An 8,646-nucleotide genomic window follows, 5' to 3' on the forward strand; every position below is an offset into this window, starting at 1 on the left:
GAGAAGCATCATAAAGATAAGTATGCACAGACCCACAGGGTTTTGAGGGATTGGGGGCTTTTGGCTTACCACAGTGGAGGCCAGTTTGGGCTTGACCATTGCCCCGCCACTGGCTCGGCTGGAGCCAGGACCATCTGGAGTCTGTGCGGGGGCTTAATCTCAACACAGCCACAGTTTGCTGCCACCAGCCTCAGGGCAGAGAATAAACACTTGCAGCTCCATGGGCAGGGATCAGGGCTTGGCTACATTGTTACCCGCCCCCCCTCTTCTCTCTATCCCACCACACGCTAGGAGGGCTGCACAGGGGGCTTTTCTCTACACAGCCACAGCTTGCAGCCACTTCCTCGTGGCACGGAGTAAACTCTTGCAGCTCCACGGGCAGGGATCGGGGCTCAACTACATTGTTACTTTTGTTGCCCTCTCTTCTCTCTATACCCACGGAGTCTCAGCAGGCTTACTTTTTAAATGTTTTCCTCCTCTTTGTCTCTTTCCTGTTCTCTCACACTCCACTGCTGACCTCCAGACCACTCCCCTTAGCCTAGGGCATTTACACCCGAGCCACACCCAGCTAGGTGAGCTCCACCCTGAACAGCAAGCCCAGGCTAGGGAAAGCCCTGCCGAACCCCACCAGGGGATACTCCGCCCAACTTCGTAATGGGGAATTCCTGCCTGTGTGCCTGGGGGCCTAAGGCAGCTCGGCCAACAGCCATCAATGTTCCAAGCTGCTGCAGAAACCTCTGTCCAACTTCCACAACACCAAAGCAGGCAACCCACCAGCCTTCTGGGTCACTCCTCTGAGAGGGAAGCCACAGGAGGATAAAGTGGCAGGTTAATTTCATAGTGAAATTAGCTGTAGGCTGTTAGAAGAAGCGTTCCTACAAGAATCCCAGAGAAAGCCAGTGCTCTTTGACTCCCTGGAAAATGGCACCTGGCTCCTTTAAGTCAATACAACACAAACAGCCATCAGCCCCAATGACATCAACTAAAAAACAGGAGAAACAAAAGGCAATGGCAGAAGATGTCCTGAACACAATGACTTGCAAAGAAGCAGACATTGAGCTGCTACAGAAAGAAATTTTCAGAATGCTGCCTGGAGTCATACAGGATATGAAGGAAACAATGCAGGAAAAGGATGAAATGATAGAGGAGATAAAGTCCATACACCAAAAGGAAATACAAGAGTGTAGGGAGGAGATAACAAAAACCAGTAGCAGATAAACAGACCTTGAGAATCAACTGGAGGAAGGAGAGAACTGCACCAGTGACTTGGAGAGCAGCCAAGCAGACTTTAATAAATGCGAACAAAAAATCTAATAAGATCATCAGAGAAGCTGAAGAAAACCTAAGAGCTATGTCTGATGGTATGAAGAGGAAAAACATCAGAATTATTGGCTTACCGGAGGAATACACAACAAAGAAGTCATCTACAACAATAGTGAGCGAATTCTTGGAGGAAAACTTCCCCAGAACAGATGAGAAACAAACCACATCCAGACATCTCTGCTCCAATGTTCATTGTGGCACAGTTCACAATTGCAAGGAGTTGGAAGCAACCCAAATTTCCATCAACTGACTAGTGTATTAAAAAAGCTGTGGTACATATATACAGTGGAGTACTACGCATCGCTAAAAAGCATTTATGAATGTATGAAGCACATCGCTGCATGGGAAGAACTGGAGGAAATCATACTAAGCGAAGTAAGCCAAGCACAAAATAACAAGTACAACATGAGTCCACTGAGGTAAGCGTTTAAAAAAAAAATGCAAGAGCGGCATAGGGGAAAAGCTACTGTATACAAACATTCCTAGGGTGTGGACCAGGTAGTATGTCAGGGACCAGACCAAATACAGGGATACATATGGTAGCAAACTAAAAAGTAGGTGTCACAAGGAAAAATAATAATAAAAGAAATGAGTAGTGAGGGCACTGGGCACTAACCCACCCAAGGGAAGGGTATTGTTTACATCTCCACAGGGAAAGAGGGACCAGACATCAACCCAGTGCTCCAAGATGTGAATGCAACATGCTGGTGTGGAGTAGAGAACCAGTGGAGAGGTCTGAGGGGTCGCCCCAATCCCAACTACTACGTGGACACCTGCCCCTCCCCCCAGAAGAATTTATTTCAAAGGATGGCACTGAATCTGCAGCTCCAAGAGAGGGACATATCTGGTCAGAGCACACAGGAGCAGTTGAAAGGGGAGGAGGAGAGAGTGGAGCACATCCCGGCCTGCCAGGCCTTGAGGACGATGACCCCAATTAGAGCAGCCAGTCCACAGAGAGGATCACATCGCTGGCCCCACTATGAGACACGACGTCCCTAACTGACCCATAGCCCTACAAGGACAACACCGGAGACACAATGTGGGAATTGCGCCCAATCTGATCCCGCCACACCGAGGCAAAACACTAAGGGGTTGCACCAGAACAGCAAGGGAATGGAGTGGTGAGGTCCCCAGGGTATGCTGAAGGCGGACTTTGGGGCCAGGGTGTGGTGCCCCAACAGACTGGACTGGAAAACACTCCTAAAGGCCGACAAACAGTCCTTGAACTAACTACAAGCTTTTCTTTCTTGTTGTGTTTTGTTCTCTGTTTTGTCATTGGTTTGTTGTTGTTGTTGTTGTACATTGTTGCTTGGTTTTCTTCTGTCTTGTTTTTGTGCATGTTATTGTCTCCGCAAGTCTGTCCAAATAAGATAGGCTGGACAAACAATCTGGAGGAGAAAACAATGGGACCTACAGTTCCGGGGCAACATGGGAGAGGGGGAGGTGGGGGGAAAGGTAGTGGTGTTAACAAACCCAGGGACAAGGGAAGAACAAGTGATCCAAATCGGTGGTGAGGAGGGTGTAGCAGGCCTAGTAGGGCATTATCAAGGGTAATGTAACCAAGAGGAATTACTGAAACCCAAATGAAGGCTGAGCATGATAGTGGGACAAGAAGAAAGTCAAAGGAAATAGAGGAAAGAGCTAGGAGGCAAAGAGCATTTACAGAGGTCTAAATAAAGGCATGTACATATGCAAATATATTTATATATGAGGATGGGGTAATATATCTATGTGCATAGATTTATAGGTTTAGTATTAGGGTAGCAGAAGGACATTGGGCCTCCACTCAAGTACTCCCTCAATGCAAGAATACTTTCTTCTATTAAATTGGCATTCTTTCATGCTCACTTTCCTGTCACAACCACTGAAGACAAAGCGGGTAAAAAAGCAAATGTGGTGAAGAAATCTTATTGTGCCCGGCTATCAAAAGATATAGTGTCTGGGGTCTCAAAGGCTTGAAGGTAAACAAGTGGCCATCTAGCTCAGAAGCAACAAAGTCCACATGGAAGAAGCACACCAGCCTGTGTGATCACGAGGTGCTGAAGGGATCAGGTTATCAGGCATCAAAGAACAAAAAAGCATATCATTATGAATGAGGGGGAGTGCGGAATGGAGACCCAAAGCCCATCTATATGCAACTGGACATTCACTTACAGAAGCGTCATGGGGAGATTAGCTAGTCAGGGTGCAGTGTAGCAACGATGAAACATACAGCTTTCCTCCAGTTCTTAAATGCTTCCTCTCCCCCGCCGCCCGCGCCCCCCCCCCACTATCATGATCCCAATTCTACCTTACAAATCTGGCTAGGCCAGAGTATGTACACTGGTACAGATAGGAACTGGAAACACAGGGAATCCAGGGAGGATAATCCCTTCAGGACCAGTGGTGTGAGCGGCATACTGGGAGGGTGGGTTGGAAAGGGGGAACTGATTACAAGGATCTACATATAACCTCCTCCCTGGGGGACAGACAACAGAAAAGTGGGAGAAGGGAGACATCGTACAGGGGAAGATATGACAAAATAATAACTTATAAATTATCAAGGGCTCATGAGGGAGTGGGGAGCGGGGAGGGAGGGAACAAAAGGAGGAACTGATGCCAGGAGCTTAGGTGGAGAGCAAATGTTTTGAGAATGATGAGGGCAATGAATGTACAAATGTGCTTTACACAATTGATGTATGTATGGATTGTGATAAGAGTTGTATGAGCCCCTAATAAAACGATTTTAAAAATAGCACGTGGAATGGGAGGCACTATTTCAGCCATCTTTGAAAACAATCTACCACTCACACCAATACGAAGCATTGCCATTTCCAGATCTCTATCTGAACATTCACTGCAAGCCTCTACCACCAAGACCCCACCCCAGAGGCAGCAAATCTTTCACCTTTCCTAGACAGCTGTCAAAAGAAGCCCTAGTGGCATAGTGGGTTATTTATTATACCACTAACCACAAGGTCAAGAAATGTACCAGCCACCCCAGAGAATGAAGGTGGGACTTTCTATTCCCATGAAGCGTTATAGTCTCCTAAACCAAGAGGGACAGTTATTATCAGTCCTAGAGTGTCAATATGATTCAGAACTGACTGAATGGCAGTTAAGTTTGTGTTTGGGGACAATTGTGCTATTTTGAAGATGTCTCATACCACAAGGTGCTGCCTGATGCAGTGACAGAATGTTCAGATTCAATTGTCTCTTGCCCTGATTTAGTACTGTCATTTACAGGAAGTGTTGGTTCAGTAATAGAATTCTCACCTTCCATGCAAGAGACCACAATTTGACTTAGGTATTGGGTTGCTAATTGCAAGGTCAGTAGTTTCACATCAGCAGCCGCTCCATGGGGAAAGATGAGGCTTTTCACTTCTATAAAGCGTTACCGTCTCAGCTACCCACAGGGCAATTTGACCCTGTCCGATGGGGTCATTATAAGTCAGAATTGACTCGATGGCAGTGAGTGAACAGCTCATGCGCAGCCACTGCCCATCTGTCATTGGTGGCTTGTGTGTTACCATGATGTTGAACAGTTTTCATTGGAATGTGTAAACTAAGACAGAATCCATATATATATATATATATATATATATATACATATATCTCACAAGGGTTGCCAAGGTGTGGGTGCTGGACTGGGCAGCATTTTGTTCCCCTGTATATGGGGTCCACAGGACCTAGGTGGCCAACTCAACAAAGCTAAGCATCCTAAAAAACTCACTACCATTGAGCCAATGTTGATTCATAGTGACCCTATAGTACAGGGTAGAGCTGCCTCTGTGAGTTTCAGAGAGTGTGACTTTCTTCTTCTTTTTTAAAGCATGTTAATAATTCTCATCAATACAACCCTTTCTGTGTTCACAGAAAAGCAAATCACACATCTAAACAGAAGATTGTCTTTTACACCTTACTAGGCCAAAGTACCAGATAGAACACAAGAAGGACACTTTTGAGACAGAAAATCAGCATAAAGTCAAAACTTAGACTCTTGCTGCAACGTGTGAAAACCAATTTTCAAGCTTCTCTGTACTGGTGAGAAATGAGCACTAAAAAGCAAAGCCCTCTGTTCTCAGTTGAAGATCTAAGATGTGAATTTGTAAGTTTAGCACATTTAAGTGAATTTTATGATTGAATGATTGGGTAGTGGCTGATTTCTAATTTATGAGGCATACCACTAGCTACTAAAATGTATTTAATAATTTACTACTCAGTTTTCCTTCATTTAAAGTCACATACACAATATGAGCAGTTGGTCATTTGATGTAACACAGGTTCCATCAACCAGGTTGAAGTCAATCTTTGAATCTACTCCACTGTATTCACGTAACACCAGCCCTCAGAAGGCTTAGGACAGACCAGCATGAGATGCAGGGTGGTACTGAGAGATCACCTATCACGAAGACAAATTTCTCAGCAAAAACAATCCTCATTACTATGTATAATGAGAATCAGTAATAGAAGAGAAATGAAATTTCAAGACACTGCTAAAATATTAAACTAGAGATGACAATTCTAGATAATTAGCATAAAAAGCTTAAGCAGCAGGAAAGTTTTAATATGACCATAGTTAAGTGAATCTTTCCTAAGAAACTTATGACCAATGTGTAGACATATTTGTCGAGATATTCAACATTTCAGGGTCTCTAACACTCAATTGCACCCTCTCCATGTCTGTAGGAACAAAGGTGTGTGAACAACACTCTCCTACATTTATAAGTGTGTAATTGAATCACTGGATCAGTAGATTCCAGTGCCATTGTGAGTTTATGAAGAGAAAACTCATGAAGTCCTTGCAACACTACGGCAATAGACATACTTTCTTGTTCACTGACTGCAGACCCCAGAAACACTTTGGGAGATCTATACCCTCCTGCACATGGAAGGGACCCCTCCTCCAAGCTGCAGAGTGGAACTCACACCCTCTTCCAATTCCCAACACAACTCTTGAGAATATAGTTCCATATAACTTACCCACACAGCTCTAGGCCCTGTGCTCCCTTAGTTTAATGATACAGTGGTTGGCAGGACAGAGCCAGCAGCCAGGGCCAGACCCTTGGGCAGCTCATCTACTGTTCCATTCACCAAACCCTGAGTCTTGGTTAAAGTGCATCAGGTTCCAAACTCCTCGACACCTAATGGACAGAGAAATCATTAGCTAAATAGAAAATGCCTTTACATGGATTTATCTTCCCTATGACAGAAAAATACCAACCCAAGTCCAGGTGAAGGAAAAACTTGGGGATTTGCACCCTGATGTACACAGCAGCCGCCTCTGAAGACTTGAGAACTGATGGGTGCACAGGATAAGAACTGTGTCCATGGTTCCCCCTAAACCCACTGGCCCTTCGCAGCACCACAGCCCTAGTATGAAGCCCCAGTAAGATGTTGCCTGGCATGGTCTAAGGGCAGCTCTCAGCAGGTCACACAGACTCAAGGCTGAGCTCGGAGAGGAAAGGGGCCCAAGTATAGGTGTCCATCATGTTTCATGGACCTCACTGACATATGTGGCCACTAGGCCTATGGGAGCACGCAGGCTTCTCCACAAGGTCCTGCTGTCACTGAGTTCTAGGATGAGGCTGTACTATGGGACAAACTTCATCACCATCTCCTGACTGAATTGCTTAAAAATTACTTTGTTAATCCAAAGTCTCTCAGATACTTAATCCAACATGGAAAACCCAGGGTTAGCATATCCCTTGGAGCTGCTGGGCATGTGTTGTCCAGAAATCCAGGAATGTTCTCCACAAACATATCTGCCCCCTCCCTTCATCAGACCAGGTACATAGAAGCTTCTGATCCTTGCCATGGTCATTTCTGCCACCAAGAAAAAGTCCTCCTCTGGAGAAAACTCAACTCCTTTAGGGAATTGCAAGTGGTCCATTAAGACTTATTCTTCCTTGGTCACAGTGTCAAATTCTAGCAGATGCCCAGTCATCTGGCCCCTCCATAACCAAAAGCGGATCGTCACAGCTTTGCAATTTGCTGCTAGAATATGTATGATGAATTTTCCTCCCATCCCGAGTTACTGCCAGATCATTAGCAAAGGACATTTCCCCGCCTAAAATGGTGTCTCAGAAGACAACAGTGTTTTTGCTTTGTATTTCCAGGGATTTACTTCAAATAGTCCTTTGCAGGCATCAGCCACAAAAATACCCCTGCTGGGCCCTGTCCGAATGCCCAGCAGTCTCCCACAGGCAGGTTCCACATCTCTGGATTCTGCCATCCTTAGTCTGCAGGGCCTGGCCATCACTGTAACAATCTAAGGCCACAGGGGCTGCTGCTGCTGCAACCCATGGTGTGCGTGCAGCCACTGCCCTCCTCAGGTGCTAGCGAAGACAGAATCCCACTAGATCAGACCCTCCAGTGCCTATGGCACAGCTTCACTCCGCCTTGCAGCTTGCCCTACTTCTAGAGATTGTAACTCTCTATGGAAGTAGAAAGCCCTGCCTTGTTCCGACGGAGCTATTGATAGTTTTGAACTGCTGATTAGTTAACAGACTAACGCTTAACCACTATGCCGCTCCTTTAGAGGAACACTTAATTTGTGTGTTTAGCTTTGGTGACATCATATGCTAAGCATTGGTCTGCTCAGAGCGAGGTGGATGGTTCAACTCCACCAGGCACTCCATGAGGCTGTCTATTCCCATGAAGGTTCAATCTTGGGAACCCTACACAGGGTTACCATGTGTTGGAATCAACATGATAGCCATGGTTTGGTTTTGGCTTTTGTATATACACACACGTTTAGTTTTAATACATATATTAAACTATCAAAAGAGGTCTTTGGAGAAAAAAATATAGACAGACTCGTCTTCCAAGCTTCATGCATCTTAGCATTAAAGTGTTTTACAACAAAAATGTGTTTCGATCACGTCTTAGGGAATTTTGAAAACTGGAAATGGCTGGGGGGTGTCAGTATGGGCCTGAAAGGAGTAGTAGGAATATTTTCTTTACTAAATAAACCTCACTCCTTTCTATATTTTTTCTGAGTAGTTAAGTTTCACTTCTGACTCCAATTAAGAAAGAGTTATTATATGCTGAATATTATAAAAATTTTCCAATGCAAAGACCATATGGCCGGCCCCACTATGAGACACGACATCCCTCACTGACCCATAGCCCTACAGGGGACAACAGTGGAGACACAGTGTGGGAATCACGCCCACCACATCAAGGCAAAACACTAAAGGCTTGCAACAGAACAGCAAGGGGAACAGAGAAACGAAGTCCCCAGGGAATAGCAAAAATAGACTTTGGGGCCAAGACTTGGCACCCTCATCACCGACCGGAAAATACTCCTAAAGGCCAACAAACAGTCCTTGAACTAGCTAC

At 45.3% G+C, this 8,646-nt stretch overlaps 1 pseudogene; it reads right to left on the reverse strand.

Annotated features, from left to right (window-relative positions):
- Positions 1–6,734: 6,734 nt before the first annotated feature.
- LOC101664363 lies at positions 6,735–7,537 on the reverse strand (annotated as a pseudogene).
- Between the last annotated feature and the right edge of the window lie 1,109 nt (positions 7,538–8,646).

This window comes from Echinops telfairi, unplaced genomic scaffold (assembly GCF_000313985.2).
Source record: "Echinops telfairi isolate 266 unplaced genomic scaffold, ASM31398v2 ScPeMD7_44;HRSCAF=162, whole genome shotgun sequence".
Lineage (NCBI taxonomy): Eukaryota > Metazoa > Chordata > Mammalia > Afrosoricida > Tenrecidae > Echinops > Echinops telfairi.